We start from the raw sequence: 20,413 nt of genomic DNA, 5'->3' as shown, positions 1-20,413 counted from the left end.
TTTGTTTCTTTGTTTGTTTTTCCAAGTTTTTTTAGTTTTGTTTCACTGTAAGGCAGTTGATCCTTAAAGGAATGAAATCACACCAAACCTCTTTGTGTTATTACTCCAGGCAGCAGAGAGTGCCTGCATTGATGCAAGGGCCATATTTGTTTTAGCAGTAAATATGCTTAACAGAGCTCATGTTTTTTTTTTTTTTTTTTTTCTTGTGAGCTGACTATTCTGCTCATGGCCCTTCATCCTCATACTGTAACCTAAGCCCTGTCACTAACTTCTAGCTAGATGACTGATCTTTACATAAAGCAGAGAGAAAATCTGGTAAACTGCTGAAATGGGCATATGAACATTAACATCCAGGGTGAAGGTGTTGAAAGACACATGTGTTAAGTTTTTCCAGCACATTTAGTTTCTAGGCACCATCCACAGAGCTACAATTACTCAAACACAAAGTATGTATTAGGATGCAGTTGTTTTACACATCTGTTGACAGAGATATCCTCAGAGGTACTAAACATGCCTGTTCTTCACCTACTCTTCACCTATCCTCTATTGATCGCACATTACCTTTTTCATAGCTAGGAAATATTAACCTAGCAGAGTGCCTGGAACTGGCTGCAGCTCACACTGGCTCTATCTGGCTGAGCTGTTTATTTCTTCACTCCCAACACTGCTTTCTATCCTTGTGGCTTTACTGTAACAGTTCTGAAGCATCTCTGTTCTCTACTCCAAACAGGCAGGGTACAGTGATCTTGCAAATGCTTTTGCTCCACTCAGTTCCTTGCTTCCATGAACTGTGTAGCTTTCAGCAAGGAAGGACCTGGTTCAACCTTGGTGATAGTCAATACAAATCTTTCAACTAACAGGAATAAACAGCCTATTTTGAAAGAGGACTTGAAGCCAGCAGAACCATAATGCTTCCAGTACCTGTCCCATGCTAAACTGCTGCTGCAGCAAAACATTTTTATTTTTTTTTAACCTACCCGTATTAAGAACACTGAATCGATCCTTTCCCAGCAAGCATCATCTGCAGACAGTACTTGAGATACAGCAAGTAGCTTCAGTAGCTTAGACTGTGAAAATCACATTCCTTATCATCTCCCCAGATGGCCTAGAAAGAACATTCAGACAACACACAACATAGATAAGCTTAATTTTTCCAAGGAAAATATACTGTGGAATTCTTGCACATCTGGGACACTTTCTCATTCTCTCCTAAAACAATCCAGTGCACTGAAAAATGTCCAGTTGGGGCCAATTTTTTATCCTACCACACATGGAATTCTGGAGTCAGTCTAATGAATCTGATGTTGTTAATAGCTCTAAATTTATACTAGGGCACTGGAGAGCAGACTGAACCGTGATCTCTAGGGCAGCATGGGAACAATCTGTTTGTGTTAAATACTTACGCTGCCTGTCACTCTCTTTCTTTTCTATGTTATCTATATCTCTTTTTGAAGGATAGCACTCTGGACTTGGAAAAACAGAAGACTAAAAATACAAAGGCAACAAAATAACTCCAAAATCTTAGCAGATTAACTATCCCGCCATCTGTTTGAAAGAACAAAACATCCAAATGGAACAAAACTTGTGGTCCAACAGCTATGTCTGCAGATAAGAAATGGTGCTACAGTTGAAATTCTCTGCAACACATTTTAGATCTAAATATTACAGCAACAACATCAACTACCACATTTTACCACATTTAACAGGTATTCAAAGAGCTAGGCCATAACTCTGTTCCTTTACTGTTTTTTAAAAGTGAAACCTGAGAGCAGAGAAGAGATGGGGAATGAAATCTTGTGTTAAGCTGGCATGCACCAGTGAATAAACGGCTGGCATTTGCAAAGCTGCATTGCAGGGGAGCTTTTAACAGTTGTCCACTGCCAGCTGATGTCTCTTTAAGCATCACTGCCAAGAAGCCAAAACTGGAAGCAGGTGCAGGGGCAAAGGAACTGAATGTGGAAAGGGAGAAAAAAAATAAAGAACAGAACTTCTTTTGTTAAATTTCTGCTGCTTTCATTAAAACCTAAACAAAGCTTTACTTTAAACTTGAATAATGATTTTAGTGTGATAGACCTCTGCCTGCCATTAGACAATCCTCTTATGTTTATGTAATGAGCTAAAATATTTTTGTTGTGTGTTGCATTTTTGTTTTGTTTTATTTGTTGTTGTTGTTTTGTCCTTCCCCTGTAAAGCCTTAGATTGTCTGAGAGAATGCTGTATCCTGATTATACCAGCTTTCCTTTGGAGATTGAGAGCATCAGCTTCTTAATGCCCCTTGTTCCACCCACAAGCAAGCTGATTTTTACAGACTCCCACCCCCATTAGTCCAGAGCCTGGGAACAGAGCTGTTCCCCCAGCTCAGGTCTCTGTCTTCAGTGTGACATGTCACCAGTTCAGGACCTTATTATGTTGCTGTCTGATAAGATGCATGGCAGGAAATATGAGGTGCTAAGGATTTACAGTCTTAAAGACACAAATGCAGTGTGCCACTCATGTTTCTTTGTAAAATGGCTTTTGTACCTTTCCTTGAGATTGGTTATAAAAGGCAAGAAAAAGCATGTATAGGCACATTACTGCTTGAAGTTCAGGTAGTGGCAAGTTTTAAAAGAAACTTCATAAGATATGTAGGTTACTGTTGGAATGTCTCAAAGATAAAATAAATTCCCTAATAATGAGGAAAACACAGCTAAAATAATAAAACTTATTTATATAATAGCAAAAGACCAAAACTTTGAAATATACATGGCAGAAGGTGGGAAGTTTTTCTTTAGTACTTTTCTAAGGACTTTGCTGTTCATCATTTAGCAGTTATTGTTCTTACAGATTGAAGAAAAGGTGTGCCACCTTCTAGTCAGAGTACAGAATGTGGCCTTTGTTGTTTGCTGCCCTTTAAAAAATTCCTACTGTTCTCAGTTACAAGATGTTCCTTTCTGCTTTGCTTCTCCCGCAAAAGACAATAGCTAAAGCCACACATGTAAGGGTTATAAAAAAATCTCCATATGTAACTGTTTCTGTGTGCATCATGTTTTAAAAATCATCCTTTTCCCATATTCTAAATAATATGATTTTAAATCATGAAAGTATGCTTTGTTTATTTTTTTCGCTCCTTTTATATCTCTCAGACAGGACTGTTGAAACTATTTTGGTCAGTGTCTTACTGTTTTACACAGTCCTGACTATGCCTTAATTCTCCATTCCATTTTTACTGATTAATTTGAAGGAAAAATGTCTTTTAAAACAACAACAACAACAACAACAAAAAAAAAACAGTTTATACTGCATAATAAACCATGTTTTCATTATTACATTAACAGTGAATTTTTCTCTTTAACTTTCTCTTCATATACAACTACTACTTACTTTCCCTGTTTGAAAATACCCAAGAAATTAATCACCAAGATATAGATTAATCTCTATTTCAGTCCATAACTCATGTTTTCTTTATAACAGTACCTTGTATGGAAGGTTTTAAGGAACTTTGTTAAAATGCTATTTTTCCTCTGGAAGGAATTCATCTGGAAGTGAAAACATTTAGTCTGTTTCAGGATCAAGAGTGTACAGAATGCATCACAGTACAGAAGAAAATTTATAAATCAACAATGAATCATTTCTGAACATTGTTCAGTATTAGTAGTCCTTCAAAATAATAAAATGGATGCTGCAGACTGTAGATTTTCAAAACAGCCACCCTAAGCTTTCACTGTATTCCCTCCAATTCTTACACCTTGTGTAGTCTTTAACCAAATGAAAGATGAGATACTCAAAAGAATGACTCCAGTAGTTAGAGCTTGTTATATATGCACTAAAATATTTGATAAAATAAATTTAAGCATCTAAACCTGTTCTATGAGACACCATTGCATATGAGGGACCCCAAATGACTGAGTACTGTGGCTTTCTCAGCCCACAGGCTTTTCTTAAATCCTGTCTGTGTCCTTGGTATAGCTATGCATAGGTAGTTTTGACAAGTCCGAAGTTCTCATTAGGTGCCAAAGAAAAGTTGTCCCACGTCTCTTCATCTGCAATGTCGGCCAAGCTGAAACAGAAGTATAGGAGATACAAGTGGTATGCATCTTCTGTCCCTGAGCAAGCTTCCATGATGTGCACTTAGATGATGCTGTTCAGAGCGTGAGATTTAAGTGGAGTGCCAACAGCAAGGAGATGCACTTACAGTCTGTTCTGATGTATTGTGTATGGCAACAGGGAACAGCCCCACTGCAGGCTGGTGGGCTCTGTGCAGAAGGTGGATATGAGGCCCAGAGGAATTAAACCAGAGGCATATTTTTCTGCTCTTCATTTTAATCCTGGAACTGGCATATTCCTAAACTGTTTTTAGGAATGTTTAATTTGTTTGGAATAGAAATTATATTTCAAGGGATTAACAGAACAAAAGGGAACACTGCATCTTTAAGCACTTGATCCTTGCTACACCCTGCCATACCTACTCTGCTTTTATTTCTGTAGCACTCAGGAAGGCATTTGAAACTCCAACCGTTTTGAAGTTTTTGTGCATGATTAAAGTTTAAAACAATGAGTGTTCTGAGACAAATATATATATATTTTGCGTGTGTAGATAGATACATGCATATATACACAGACATGCACTCACTAACAAAAGCACAATAGCTCATTTATACAGTAATGAAAATGCTAATGGGGTACATTTTCTATAAACTGTACTAGCTTAAACATTCAGCAATAAAGCAGAAAATAGTATAGTTATAAAAAAAAAAATACAGCCAAGGCCTATTAAATGAAACCATAGATTAAGTGAATTTATGTCATCAGTCTTTGAATTTTGTACATTTTGAACAGCATCCAAAAATTATAATCCAGTGTTTGAAATATTATATCAGTGGAGAAGGAGAAATGGTCTCCCCATTACAAACTTACAGCCTCAAACATTCACATCCTACTGTAAATACATCACATACTGTATCATGTTGCTTATGGAAAAATGACTTTTTTTTTTTTTTTTCCCCTTGGCTTTTAAATTTCTAGCCCTTTTGCTGAAAATTAATGTTTGGCAAATTCAAGACAGTAATTGTTCCTTTCCATTTTACTCTGCAGGAAATATGCTTTCTCTGATCTAAAATAAATTATTTTATATTTCCATATTCACCCTGATCTGTATATACAAATAATGAAATTTAATGCACCTTGAGGATCATGGGACTGTATGTATGCCTGTGGTTTCTTGGTCTCTGTACTACACTATTTTTGTTTAGTACAGTGGTGCCATTAATGATCTTTACATTTATAATGTGCTGCTTGGATGAGCTAGAAATGTTGTGTCTAAAAACATACTAATAACACTGAAAATATATAACAAAGTATCAGGCTAGCTTGGCTTTACCAATAACCAGACCAAGTAACAGCATAAGGAAAAATCACCATCATTAGAACTAAACATGTCTCCTGCTGAATATATCATGCTGGTAGAGTGCAATATTCTGGAAACACCCAGCACCTTCTAGGTTGGGATCCTTAACTATTTAGAGCACAATTTCTATAATAAAACATTACATTAAATCAAAAGTAGTTTCTGATGTCTTTTGAATATATAAAATCAAAACCTTACTTTGAGCTTTTCTTGTTTTACATTCCGGTAAGGTTTTGATCCTTAGTGTAGTAAGGGAGGAGGTTAGCAGAACTGCCACCTTGGATTTCCAGAAAGCAGATTTTAGCCTATTGAAAGACCTGGGTGAGAGAAGCTGGGAGGTGGTTCTGAAAGGCAAAGGAGTCTGGGAAAGCCGGGCCTTCCTCAAGAATGAAATCTTAAAGGCCAGTTGTTCCCAGAATACCCAGCCCCCTGAGTTGAGAGAGGCTGACATGGAGCAAGATGAAGCTTCTATAATCCAGTGGAAAACTCTAGATGACCTTCTACATCTTAAGAACGTTGATAAGTCTATGGGGATGGATGGGATTCACCCAAGAGTGATGAAGGAACTGGTGGAAGTGCTTGCCATGCCACTTTCAATAGTTTAGCAGTGGTCCTAGCTGAGTGAGAAGGTTCCAGTTGATTGGAGGTTAGCAAATGTGACTCTAATCTACAAGACAAGACTCAGGAAATTACAAGCCTTTCAGTCTGACTTCAGCACCAGGAAAGTTATGGAGCAGACCATCTAGAGTGCAACCATATGGCACATACAGGACAACTGAGTGATCAGAAGCAGACAGCTTGGGTTTATGAAGTGTAGGTCCTGCCTGACTAACCTGATCTCCTTCTATGACATGATGTCTCACTCAGTAGATGAGTAAAAGTCTGTGGTTGTTGTTTACTTGGATTTTGGTAAAGCATTTGTCATTCACTCCCATACTATCCTCCTAGAGAAACTGGTTGCTCATGTCTTGGCCAGCTTGCTGGTGGAAGTGTCTGTATGGCTGGAATCAAAGAGTCACAGTGAGTGGAGTTGAATTCATTTGGCATCTGGTTACCAGCGGCATTCCCCAGGGCTCACTGCTGGGGCCAGTTTTATTTAACATTTTTATCAATGATCTGGATGAGGGGATCAAGTGTACCCTCAGTAAGTTTGCAGATGATGCAAGTTAGGCAGGACTGTTCTGATTGAGAGTAGGAAGGCTTTGCAGAGGAATCAATGGTCCAACTCCAATCACAAGACATTCAAGCAAAACTAAGTGCCAGGTCCTGACTTTGCATCATAACAACTCGATGCAGCAGCGCAGAGCTGGGAAAGAGTGGTTGAATGGTTGCCTTCCAGAAAAGGACCTGAGTTTTCTGGCTGACACCTGGCTGAACATGAGCCAGCAATTTACCCATGTGGCCAAGAAGGCCAATGGCATCTTGGCCTGCATCAGAAATAGTGTGGCCAGCAGGTAAGTGATTGTTTCTTTGTACCCAGTGCTGCTGAGAGTGCACCTCAAACATTCACAGAATCTCTAGGTTGGAAGAGACCTCAAGATCATCGAGTCCAACCTCTGACCTAACACTAACAGTCCCCACTAAACCATATCCCTAAGTTCTACATCTAAACGTCTTTTGAAGACTTCCAGGGATGGTGACTCAACCACCTCCCTGGGCAGCCTGTTCCAATGTCTAACAACCCTTTCAGTAAAGAAATTCTTCCTAACATCTAACCTAAAACTCCCCTGGCGCAACTTTAGCCCATTCCCCCTCGTCCTGTCACCAGGCACATGGGAGAACAGGCCAACCCCCATCTCGCTAGAGCCTCCTTTAATATACTTATACAGAGTGATAAGGTCACCCCTGAGCCTCCTCTTCTCCAGGCTGAACAAGCCCAGCTCCTTCAGCCGCTCCTCGTAGGACTTGCTCTCCAGGCCCCTCACCAGCTTCGTCGCCCTTCTCAGGACCCGCTCAAGCACCTCGATGTCCTTCTTGTAGCGAGGGGCCCAGAACTGAACACAGTACTCGAGGTGCGGCCTCACCAGAGCCGAGTACAGGGGGACGATCACCTCCCTAGCCCTGCTGGTCACAGTGTTTCTGATACAAGCCAGGATGCCGTTGGCCTTCTTGGCCACCTGAGCACACTGCTGGCTCATATTCAGCCGACTGTCCACCATCACTCCCAGGTCCTTCTCTGCCTGGCAGCTCTCCAGCCATTCCTCTCCCAGCCTGTAGCTCTTCTTGGGGTTATTGCGCCCCAGGTGCAGGACCCAGCACTTGGCCTTGTTAAACTTCATACAGTTGACCTCAGCCCATCGGTGCAGCCTATCCAGATCCTCCTGCAGAGCCTTCCTACCCTCAAGCAAATCGACACACTCACCTAGCTTGGTGTCATCTGCAAACTTACTGAGGGTGCACTCAATGCCCTCATCCAGATCATTGATGAAGATGTTAAAGAGGACCGGCCATTGTGTTCTGAACACAATCTGAACATTGTGTTCAGATTTTGGGCCCCTCACTATGAAAAGGATATTGAGTTGCGTGAGCATGTGCAGAGAACAGCAATAAAGCTGGTGAAGGGACTAGAGAACAAAACTTATGAGAAGCAACTGAGGAACTGGGGTTTAGTTTGGAGACAAGAAAGCTGAGGGAAGACCTCATCACTATTTACAACTACCTGAAAGGAGATTGCAGATAGGAAGGCCTTGGTCTCTTTTCTCAGGTGCCAAGCAATAAAACGTGAAGAGATGGTCTCAAGTTGTGCAAGGGGAGGTCTAGATTGGATTGATAGCATTTTAATATAATAAGACATTCTTCATGGAGAGGGTGGTCAAGCATTGGGTTGAGCTGCCTGGAGAAGTGGTGGAGTTCCCAGACCTGGAGATACTGTGTGGATGTGGCACTAAAGTACATGGTTTTGTGATGAGATTTGGTACGTCACGTTGATGGTCGGATGGGGTGATCTTGAAGGTCATTTCCAACCTAAGTGATTCCGTAATTCTATAATACTCCTGAACCTCCCAGGAACTCAGCACCTTACAGTTTAGGTTCCTTTCTTGTTTGGGGCCCAATTTCTATATTAAAACACTATATTAGGTTATCATTAGTTTCTGATGTGTTTATAATATGTAAAATCAAAGCCTATTTTAAGCTTTTCCTGTTTTATATTCTAGTAAGTTACAACAGGACCATTCCTCTGTAGCATAAAAATGACATAACACTTGTTTATTTTCCCTTTTAACATTTTCCAGCAAGTATTTTTTACTGTGATTTTTTTGTTTTTCCCCAGTGGAAAAACAAGTATTGACTTCTAAATGGCTTGCAAAGTATGTTTACTCTTGAGTATGGCAAGAGAGAAAAAAGTCATAATGAATGTCTTCAACAGTAAATTTCTATAATATATTGCTTTTCTTTACACTTGTGATCTATCAAAAATGCTCTAATTCTGTACATTTTGGGCAGCATCATCTCTCTGATTTATTAGTTATATATTCTCTTACAATTATTTGTGTAACTTTTACAGTATTAAAATGTAGTATTTGTTTTTCAAAGCTGTTTTTCATCAGCACCTGGTAATTGCCATATTTCATGTAGTTATGAGATGGAGAATGGAAGAGGGTGTCTAATTTAAGAAAACAGTAAGTCTGGCAAGAAAATGAAAGAACACAAACAGGACATAAAAACTGCAAAGCCAGAATTATTGTTAGCCAAGATGGCCAGGGGAAAGCCAAAATGAAATAAATCTACTCCATACTACTCCATATTGTTACATTAGTTAAAGAGATAACTGAAATGAAAAGGTTTCATAACTCTTTACTGTGCATAAATGAAACCCCAAAAATAATGTACATTAATACTGTATACACTTGTCTAGATATTTGATGTTGATTCTCTTAGGCATGGATGGGTTTTAGTAATTGCACCCGACAGGTGTTGTAGCCAAGAAGAATGAAATGTAGATAAGAAAAAAAAAAGGGGTTGCCCCTGTACAATCACACCTTCTCTTACAAATTCTTGAAGTAGGGCTCAAACAGGCCACCATTTATTGCTCAAGTTGGCTGGTGGACCACTATCCCAAAGGAAATTCACATAGAGAACATTTTTATTTTTTTACCCCATGTGGTATGCAGTTTTTAAGCTCAATTTCTTCTCCACATCCTCTCCTCCTCCTCCTTTCTTCACTACCTATATCCACCAATATTTTTTCCTTTCTTGGCAAAACAATAGTTTATTTCAGCTTGTTGTACAGCTTCTTCTTCCAGAAATTTAGTCTGAATGTACAGCTTAAGCCACAGAAAATAATTCTTTTCACCTACGTTATGAACACATTTTGTAGTTGTGTCTGAGTGGGGAAAAAAAAAAAAAAAAAGCTTTTACATAAAGAAGAGTCAGAATATCAGGAGCAACTCTAAAAACAACTGGAAGAGTTTCTAGATAATTTACTGTATGAGAGAAATTCAAAACATTGCAGGGTGAAGACGACCTCTGCAGAGAGCTGCTCAAAACCAAGACAGTATTTAACTGCTTCTTCCTGCTAAAAGAGACTTAAATTATCCATAGGATTTATGTGTAAGCCCTTTACATAGGTATTCCCTTCTTCCTTGTGTGTACTGGGAAAAATAAATGATTTATCTTATTTCCTTACACATTAATGTTAATGTTATTTTTTAATTTTATATCGCATTTTATATTATTTATTTTATTATATTATATATTATTTACAGAATTGTTAATTGACTGAAGCAAGAAGGGGCCTTTGGAGGCCATCTGGTCCAACTGCCCTGCTCAGGCAGGCACTCCTAGTTCCCCAGGATCATTTGACAGACAGCTTTTGAATAGCTCGAAGGATGGAGATTCTATTATGTCTGGGCAACTTGTGCCAGTGCTACTTCACTCCTGTAGTAAAGAAGAGTTCAAGAGGAACTTCCTATGTTTCAGTGTGTGCATCTTATCCTGGCACTGGGCACCACTGAAAAGAGCTTGGCACTGTCCTCTTTGCACCTTCCCTTCAGGTATTAGTGCACACTGATAAGATCCCCCTTGAACAGAGCATTCTTTTCTCCAGGCTGTACAGTTCCAGCTCTTTCAGCATTTCCTTATTGGAGGGATACTCCAGTCCCTTCATCATCTTTATTGTCCTTTGCTGGACTCACTCCAGGATGTCAGTGTTTCTCTTGTATGGGGAGCCCAGAACAGGACACAGAACTCACCAGTACGAAGCAGAAGGGAAGGACCACTTCCCTTGACCTACTGGGAACACCTGTCCTAATGCAACCCAGGATACTGTTTGATTTACAGCCTCTCAAACTTGTGTCATGTGCACTTATATTCTAGTAGATGCGTATATATTGTATTACATGCATTGTTTTATTGTATTTTATTATAATAATACATCTCACTATGACATATCATTATTTCCATGAATTTTCATAACAAAGTGATGCCTTGGCCCTGATGTCCTGAACATCGTATTTTACTTTATTTATTTTATTTTACTTTATTTTATTTTATTTTATTTTATTTTATTTTATTTTATTTTATTTTATTTTATTTTATTTTATTTTATTTTATTTTATTTTATTTTATTTTATTTTATTTTACTTTATTTTACTTTATTTTACTTTATTTTATTTTATTTTATTTTATTGAGATGGAAACTAGAGCTCACAGGGACTGTCTTGAAATGGAGGTAAAGCTAACTGGGGTCTCACTCTCACTAGAAACAAAGTTCAGCCCAAGGCAAACATGAAGGAATTATACACCTCTATTACTTGTCAGCAATAATTTCTTCCTACCAAAACTGATCAACTATCAGGAATGATTAATTATTTCACAGGCAAATCGGCAAAGATTCTTTTTTGCCTACTGTACAAAAGACAAGTTTGTTTCCTGGCATTGCTGGGAATCTGTTTCTAACCATCAGTAGGGTTCTTTAATGCTTTTCTGGTCACCCTGACTTGTCAGAGTACAACCCAAGGTGGACTGTGCGATTTACACTGAAGTCAATTGGAAGTGAGGGCACTCAGCAGCTGCAGATCTGCTTCCTAGTTCTCATGACCTGTGGGTCAGACAACTGTCATTAGCAGGATTAAATTGGCAGAGCTTAAAATATGGACACACTTATGGGGAGACTTTTAAAGTTGCAGGAGGCTTTAAGCACTGACTTCCACAACAGTTAGCAAGTTGAGTGCCTGGATATTTTTTGTCTTTCACTAGAAAGCTCATGCTTAATTCTTTTATTCAGTCACTGTAATTGAAACAGTTATTTCTCATTTTTTCAATTTAATTTTAAATTTCAGTGGGGCACTGTCCCACAGAGAGAACATATGGGATTACAAACTTTGTTATTTCAACAGGTCAACGTCCTTTTATGTATCTGAGAAGAGCAAAGAATCCAAAAACACTGCTTTGTCTCTATTTGAGGGAAGAGTTGCGAAGTTCAAAGAAAACACTTATATTTTTCAATTTGTATGGTGTGTGGAATATACCATTGTAGTGTGTACTTCCTCTGTTCAATGTCAACTATAATTTATAAATTACAGCTGAGTCAGAACCACAATTACAGATATGGTTCCAGTCTTCCCCCAGTGTTTGGGGGGTGTTCAGTTTTGGTTTTGTTTATTATTTAAATGAACAATAATATACTACATAGCACATTTCATCAGTCAGTCAAACTTTTTTTACAAAGGAGTCATTATCCTAAATTTGTGAATGGGAAAATAAGAAATGGGGATACAATGGCATGTCCAAGGCCAGTAAGGTCAGTGTCAGTTCTGGAATAACTCTGATCACCTGAGTATAATTCCAGAGGAATTACCTGTCATTGGTGATAATTAAAGCTCCACAAGTTCTTCTGTTTGGTTTGGATAAACATCAAACTTTGAAGATTAATCTTAATCATTTGTGCTAAAACACCAAAAAAAAAAAAAAAAAGCCTGTTGTCTGTGGGAAAAAAGAACACTTATTTGTGACATAAGGCAGACACATTGTAAAATTAATATATTTCATCAGGTAAATATTTTCCTGAGGCAAAGGTTTTCTAAGGTTCCATTAGTGTGTTTTGTACCAGATCATAATGAATTTGTTTCAATAATCTTCCTGACCATCCTAATTTTACCATTGCAATGAAGAGAAACTTAAGCATTTCTTTCTTTTAAACAGCACTTATTTTGGGGTATCCAGTGGTGTTATTCTATGTATTGTTCAGTTTTCTAAAACCTGCTGTTTTGTAAATGAGATTGTACAGCATTTCAGCTGTCTTCAGTTTGTACAGTAGAGGCATAGCTATTCATAATGGTAATGGTTTCAAATCAACTACCATGCTTAAAATTTGTGGGGTGGCAGAGACACTTTCTTTAAGTGAAGAAGAGTAATTTTTGGTGTGGATGTGCAAAACCAGTAATTCTTAAATGAAAACAAGAACAAATACAGATAATTTATATTACTTGCCAACCTTGCAAGAGCACAGACTTGTGCCTGGTAGCACATTACATGGGTAAATCATGTAATGTTTATTCCACAATTCAACGTCAAACAGGTGTTTTTCCTTTGTGTATGTCTAAGATGGTTGTTTTGATGGGTGAGAAAAATGAGACAGGCCTCTACTTAGTCTGTTCATATATACTACCAAAAAAAAAAAAAAAAAAAAGATTAAAAGTAAAAACAAAACAAAGCAAAAAGAAAACAAACAAACAAACAAAAAAAAAAACACAGAATTTTTGTGTTAAGAGGAACTTTTATAACATTGATTTTTGAATAGGTTCAATGGCCATAAATCACTGGCGCTCCTTATTTAAGAAATATAAACCAAGTGCATGGGTGAGATTATGGCCTTAGATTTGTTGTTTTAGGATGAATTACAAGATCTTTTTAGAAACAAAACTGATGGTCATTTGCCATAATTTGAATACAGAATGAAATAAAAAATGAAGTGAAATGAAAAATACCTCAATTCCCTCCACATGATTATTCTATGTGTTAAAGACTTGTGTTTGTTGGCAAAAGTGTGACCTCTAGACTCAGTTTATCTTGTATATGTTCACTTATGTCTGGTTCTTTCACTGAATTCTTACATCCAGAAGAATGTTTCACATTCAAACCAGTCAAGGAATGTGAAATTTCAAAGTGGTTTTGGTTTTACCTTATATAAAGAATGAATTTGGTCTGGAATATGATATTGCGAGCTATGTGCGTATTAGAGATTTTGTGCAAATATTTAAAGACAGATCTGGTCTATCTTTGTATTTATGTAATTAGTTCAAACTCAGAACAATTAAAAAGTGATTCTACTCAGAAAACTAATTACAAAGTGGAGATGTCTTAAAAGTGTTCCAGCAAAGCATGCTGAGCTTTCACAATAAAGAAACAAACAAATATATAAATAAATAAATGGGATCAACAGCAATGACAATTGTTTCCTCCAAAATTTAAACTGTGATCTGACAAATAATCTGATCAATTTCTCACACATCTTTGTTATTAATGGTCTGCAAAACAAATTCTATCCTATTTTTTACTTCAGGCAAGTTACTTCAGGCTTTTTCTTCCATGGAGATTTGCAGATACATGTACCCATAGGAATTTTTATACAATGGTAAAGAAATAGAATCCATCTCTAGGCCTCTTTTTTAAAAAGTTTCATGATCTTGCATCTCTGGTGGAATTCAAATATCAGAAAGATTGCTTGTGTCCATAACTTAAGTAAAGGTGAGCCCAAACCTACTAATAAAGGCAGTTATTAAATAAAGAACCACAGATTTCACATAGTTTCTTATCAGAGGTGTATTATACTGTAATCATTTTTATCATTATTATTTTAAATAAATTAAAATTCCTTTAAAATAATAATAATGAAAGAACACAGACCTAAAATGACCAATGTGTATTTTAATGGTACTATAAATAATAAATTTGGAATGGAACTGATGTCAAAACATATCAATAGACTTTCTAAAAGATGTTGCCAATAAAAATACTCCAGCCAGTATTTTTATTGGCACATTAGTAGTTCCTTGTATGTCATTACGAACCTAATTTCTTTGCTAAAATTTTGCATAATTAGAATACACATTGCAGTCTAAGATGAAATCAAGAATGTACTTTGTAGTTTAACTACAGATGGATTTGAGTCAAAGGTTTGGATAAAGTTCCAAACTTTTTCAAAGCCTTGGTATGTTTGGATCCGGTATTATGGTAGTTATGTACTCCAATGTGGTCAATGGAGACATTCTTACAGGGTTACACAGAAGTTGGATCAGGTTCTTGGTGTAATGTAAATGGACAGTGGTGCATAGTACCATAAATTTCTTCATTACAAGCACACAAACTGTAGAACTCTGCAAAGAAAAAATACTTAGTATTGATACTTAGCTTAAAGAGTAAGCATATTTCCAGCTGAAGAGTTCTGTTTGTTACTATCAAGGCAACAGGAAAATAGCAAATCAAGAAAATTGAAGGATTTGGTCTTGCTCTGTTTGATACACCAGCTGAGTATAAAATAAAAATGTGAAGAAAAAAGTTAGTTATTTTGCATGGTTATTAGATGAATTTATTCTTTCTAATAAATACATCAGTCACTTAACTTCAGATAAAAAGGGACTGACTGTGCTCTTTGGTAAGATCCTATAACAATTCTTACTTCTCAATGAAGTTTGTTTTTCTAGCCAGAGGGAAAAATAATAGCACCATATCCAAAATCTGTTCAGAATAAACAGATTTTGGCTTTTCTCTAGCTAAGAAAACTATCCAAATCAATTTAAATAACATTTTATTCAAAAGAAAACAAACAGTAACACAACTCTTTGAAGATAAATTCTACATGACTACAGTTTAAATAGGAGTCCACTGTCCAGTTATTAAGCTCTCTCACCCTGGATTTCATAATGGAAAAATAGACTCATTTGTATATATGTGTTCATATAGGAATATTAACCATCTGCACAGAGCTAGGTAGCTAGTAGTTACATAAATTGGGCCAGATATTCATCCAGAGTTTCCACAGACATACATAACAGCTGAAGATACTTACTGCTATTGTCCTACTGTTTTTTATGTCACAAACAGTAAGCCATCGATTTTATTTGTAGCCTAGTGTTTGTACAGCAAACATAGCCAGATATGTGTATATTATGTGCAAGTTTCCTTCTAAGTGATTGTATTACAACATCTTACAGTTCTGGGCATACCGATAAGGAAGCATCATGGAATTGGCACTTATAGTTTTGAAAAGAAAATTACTTCCATGGAGGATATATTAATAACAGGAACTGAGGATGTGTTGAAGGAAATACATAACATCAAGGGAATAAGTAAACAAATCCCTCACTTACCTTCCAAAGACTTACCTCATCAGACTGATAAGGTTCAAGCAGGATAACTACTACCTTCTCATTTGATTGAATATTAATTTTATGGGGGAAAATGCTGAAACATGTTGAGATGTCCTATCAGGCTATAAATACACACAGGTTCATGTTAATATTCACATATTCTGCATTCTTGTTCTTCTGCAAACTGCTGTAGCAATTTTCTTTGTCTCTCTTTCACAGGCCCAAGAAATTTTGAAAACTTCAGAGAGAACAGTTCTGTAAATGTCTTCTTTCTAGGATTCATAAAAGTTCAGACAGTACATTCATGCTGGGAAAAGTCTAGGCTATGCTGTGGTCTGCATGTGGTCAGCATAAAATCTATCCATTGACTTTTGGGCAGAAGAGAGGAGAAAAGGTGCAAAGGTTGTCACCTTAATAATAGCCTGCAAAACTACTGGGTAGAGAAAAATGAACATAAGTTTACACTGCCACAAGTTTAAAAATATCTTTTGTTCTTTGCAAAAGTCAAAAACTGAAGCACTCGGAGACTGTCATCTGTCACGTATTCAAAACTAAGTATAGCAGGGGTACTACAATGCCAGAGTTCTGTCAAGTCTTTTAGGGAGCTCAGTTTTTATGGATCACTTACAATGAAATGGCACTTCACTATCTAAGGTCTTTCAGCTCTGTCTTTCTTAATGAGAAGAGTGTTAAGAAGAGTGACACTTGAAGTTGTGATTTTGTTACAAGACAGTTATCATTTGGCAAGCAGAAAAAAACCACCAGCTTATATAGTGAGTGATACTGAGGTGATACTTTTGGTTGCACTTTCCACTGAACAAGTTTTAAATCCAAGGCTCAGAAGTCAATAATAATGATAATGATGATGATAATGATGATGGTGATAATAATAATAACAACAACAACAACAAAAGTACTAATACTAATACTAATACTAATAATAATAATGATAAATAATTATTCTGAGTCAGGAAGCAGCAAGACTTGTGGCACCATAAGGTAAGATGAACTGGGAGCTGTGGGTGACACATCAGCAAAAGAGAAAAGGAGCACAAAAATTAAACAGTAATAAGGAAGTGTTTCGGCAGCCAGGAGAGCCAGAGGATGATAGGAAAGAGGGAAACATAAAGGACACTATAACTGTCTGGGTCCTGTGGCTGACCTTAAAGGAAACAGTTCCACAGGTCTGCCCATGGGCAGGTTCCTGCCCATAACAGTAAATATGGTTGGGATGTGTTGGGGCCAGGCAGGGATCTGGACACTCCAAACTCAGTGATCAGAAAAACTAAAGGCACATGGGTTGGACAGTGTACCCACTCCAGGAGGGTGAAGACAAGTGGTCTGTGATGACAGGGTGCTGGCACAGATGCCTCCTGACAGCACTCCTTTTTCAGTGGTCTGGGCAGAGAGTTTGTTCAAACCAATGACATTTATCTCCCCAGCAAAAGCATGATCCTTTCACCCACCTCTGGCTTCAGTCTTGGGATATCAGATTAGGTTTAGTGGTAGCCACCTCCATGGGCACTTCTTTCTGTGGGTATTAAGGAAGATGGGGAAAAGTGTAGCTGGGCTTCCTCAGCTGGAGTGCAGTCCTTGGCATGCCTTCACATAGCTCTCCAAAGTGAGGTGCTGGGCAAGCTCTCTCTAGATCTGGGTGCTGTCCCAGCCTCTGTTTGGCTCCACCTCTGCCATCCTATCATTGTGGGCCTTAGCCAGCCCTAACCTATAGTGGATTATAAGGATTTACTCTACTCCATCTAGTTCCCACAGCGAGCTCAACAAACTGCAAAGACACAGCCACAGGAGCCCCATGGCACCCAGCTGTGGGGTCAACCACTGGCACAGCTATGAGGCCCATCCCCATGGTCTGGGTGTGAGACCATTACCCTCTCTGAAGCCTGGGGTTCAGGAGGTTGCCCTGGGAGTGGGGCCACTCTGGTGGCTTCACAATGGTAGGTAGCTGAGCTCCACCATGCCACTCTCTCATTCTCCAGCCTCAACATAACAGAGGGAGAAAACAAAGTTTGTTGGTTGAGATAAGAACGAAGACCACCACTCCACAGTTACCATCATGGGCAAAACAGATTCAGCATAAGGGAGATTAATTAAATGTAATGCCTATTACCAACAAACTAGAGCAGTAAGAAACTAAAAGCGAACTAAAAACACCTTTGCCCTGTATACCCCCTTCTATCTCCTCCTCCCTCTCTCCCCCCCCCCCCCCCCGAGCAGTGTAGCAGATTGGGGAATGGGGGCTGCGGTCAGCGCCTGTCGCTTCATCTCCGGCACTCCTTCACGGTCACTCTCTGCCCCTGCTCCATGTGGAGTCCCTCCCACGGGATGCTGTCCTTCCGAACTGAGCCTATGGGGGCTGCCCACAGGCAGCAGCTCTTCAAGCTCCCACATGGGTCCTTAGCACAGGGTCCATCCATCAGGAGAACACTGCTCCAACACAGCTCCCTCATGGGCCACAGCCTCTTCCAGGCCACATCCACCTGCTCCATCAGGGGCTCCTCCATGGGTTGCAGCATGGAGATCTGCTCCATGTGGGACCCATGGGCTGCAGGGGGACAGCCTGCTCCACCAGGGGCCTCTCCACAGGCTGCAGGGGAACTGCTGCTGCATGTCTGGAGCACCTCCTTCCCTCCTGCTGCACTGACCTTGGGGTCTGCTTGGCTGTTTCTTACTCCTCTCTCTCAGCTGCTGTTGCACAGCAGTTTTTTGTTTTGTTTTGTTATCCTTTCTTTAATCTGTTCTCCCAGAGGTCCTACCAGCATTGCTCACTGTCTCATCTCTGGTCAGCAGCAGGTCCATTTTGGAACCATCTGGACCTGGTTATGGTCTGACATGGGGCAGCTGCTGGGCTCTGCTCACAGCCTTGCAGTGCCCCCCAGACAATGGTGTGTAAACCTTGACTACCAAAACCTAGGCATGCAAGCCCTATACAGACACCCCTTTGGAGTATTCATGGAGCCAGAGACAACCCCACCTGGGCCAAGGTGCAGCAGCCTGCACACTGACCCCTGAGGAGCCCCAGCCCCATGATGGTTGGAAGCAAGGGCCAGTGCAAACAGGTGGTTTTGTGGGACCAGTAGTGCCCGCAGGGTCCATGTGATGCTTACCAGCCCTCCCTTGTCATTTATTCACTGATTTACTAGGCCAGTGTATTTGTGGTAGCTTTGATTATTATTATTATTTATTTATTTTTCCCCTTAACCAAGCCTTTTATTGGCAGTGTGTGAGAGTATTATCAGAGTTTGATTATTGCATTTGAACATACTGGTTAGCCAGGGGCAACTGGTTAATGGATTTACAAAAAGCATTTGTGCTGTTAATTTGTGGACATATCAAAGGACACAAAGACTTCTTCCACCTCCCCAGTTTTTGCTTATGGTGCAAAACTCAGATAATGATATTGTAATACTGAAAATTATGCATGAAATCAGAAATTGTCCGTGCTCCAATAGGACCAAGGAAAGGATACAAGTGGATAAATCCTTGTTTATTTGCATGTATGGATTATACAAGCAAATTTTCTGTGTTTCTATACTGTCATCAGGAGATGAGATTTTGCTGTTTTGGTACTGTTGTAGTATAGTTTTGCAAAATCACTTTTTCTTAAATTAAAAAAAATAAAATAAAGCCATTGATGTTTTGTTAGATTAATTCAAGAATACTTTGTTAAATAGACAACAAGAACAACAACAACAAAAGCAATGCTACCGTGTGTATTTTCATAATTAATATCCAATTATTAATAGATATTCAGAAGTTCAGAAGCAACAGAAATTGATACACTAGTAATAAAATGCTTGCTGTCTATTACAACATGCATGGTTGGACCAGACAACCTTAGGGTCTTTTCCGACCTTAATGAGTCTATGATGATTCTATGATTTACCAAGCTTCACCATTGCACTTGGATGTAAACTCATTTGTTTGCACAGATGAGTTATCCTAGCCTGTAGCTCTCTGTGTCTCTATCAGAATAATATTTTAGGGATACAGCCAACCAGAAAAGATGTACATAATTCTCCCAGTATGGGGGTTCAAATTTGGAAAGTGGCAAGAGTGTGGAGGAAACTTGCTGAAATAACAGTTTTACCCTTGGACCTTCATTAGCACCACATCATATAGAGTGGTTTCAGGCCTCTGCAACAGGCAATTTATATGGCTTCTTAGATAAAAATGTGTCATATCACTGATGTTTCATTTGCAAATCCATGTACAAATATAATTTATGTCTGAATGATTTCTCATCTTTTACTTATGTTTTTGAGGGTGTTTTTGTCATTCAGCCATATGCATCTCTGCATCATTGTCTTAGGCAGTCTGAAGAAGCTGAAAGGAAAAATAGCAATAATTAGTATTATAACTCTCTTATCTTCACCATCAACCTTGGCACCTCAGTATCCTGTCTGCACCTCAGTATCCTGTCTACATTATGTTAAAAGCAAGTCATTGACTTGAATATAAAAACTTTAGATTTATGAGTTCTGCAATTTCTTAGATTTCATATACTGGACCACTTAAAAACTTGAAAAAATCAGATGTTATATAGCAACTGACAACATAAAGGGACAGGTCTTCGATTTATGTCTAAAAGTAAGGGCTAAAGTTTCAGGGTTGCCAAACCACTCACTTGAAAAATACAGTAACTACAGTTGGGAAAGAAATGGAAGAAGCCCTCAGCATTCACAGTCATTCCCTAATGGAACAA

This window comes from Anas platyrhynchos, chromosome Z (genome assembly GCF_047663525.1).
Source record: "Anas platyrhynchos isolate ZD024472 breed Pekin duck chromosome Z, IASCAAS_PekinDuck_T2T, whole genome shotgun sequence".
NCBI lineage: Eukaryota > Metazoa > Chordata > Aves > Anseriformes > Anatidae > Anas > Anas platyrhynchos.
This window is presented reverse-complemented; position numbering follows the sequence as displayed.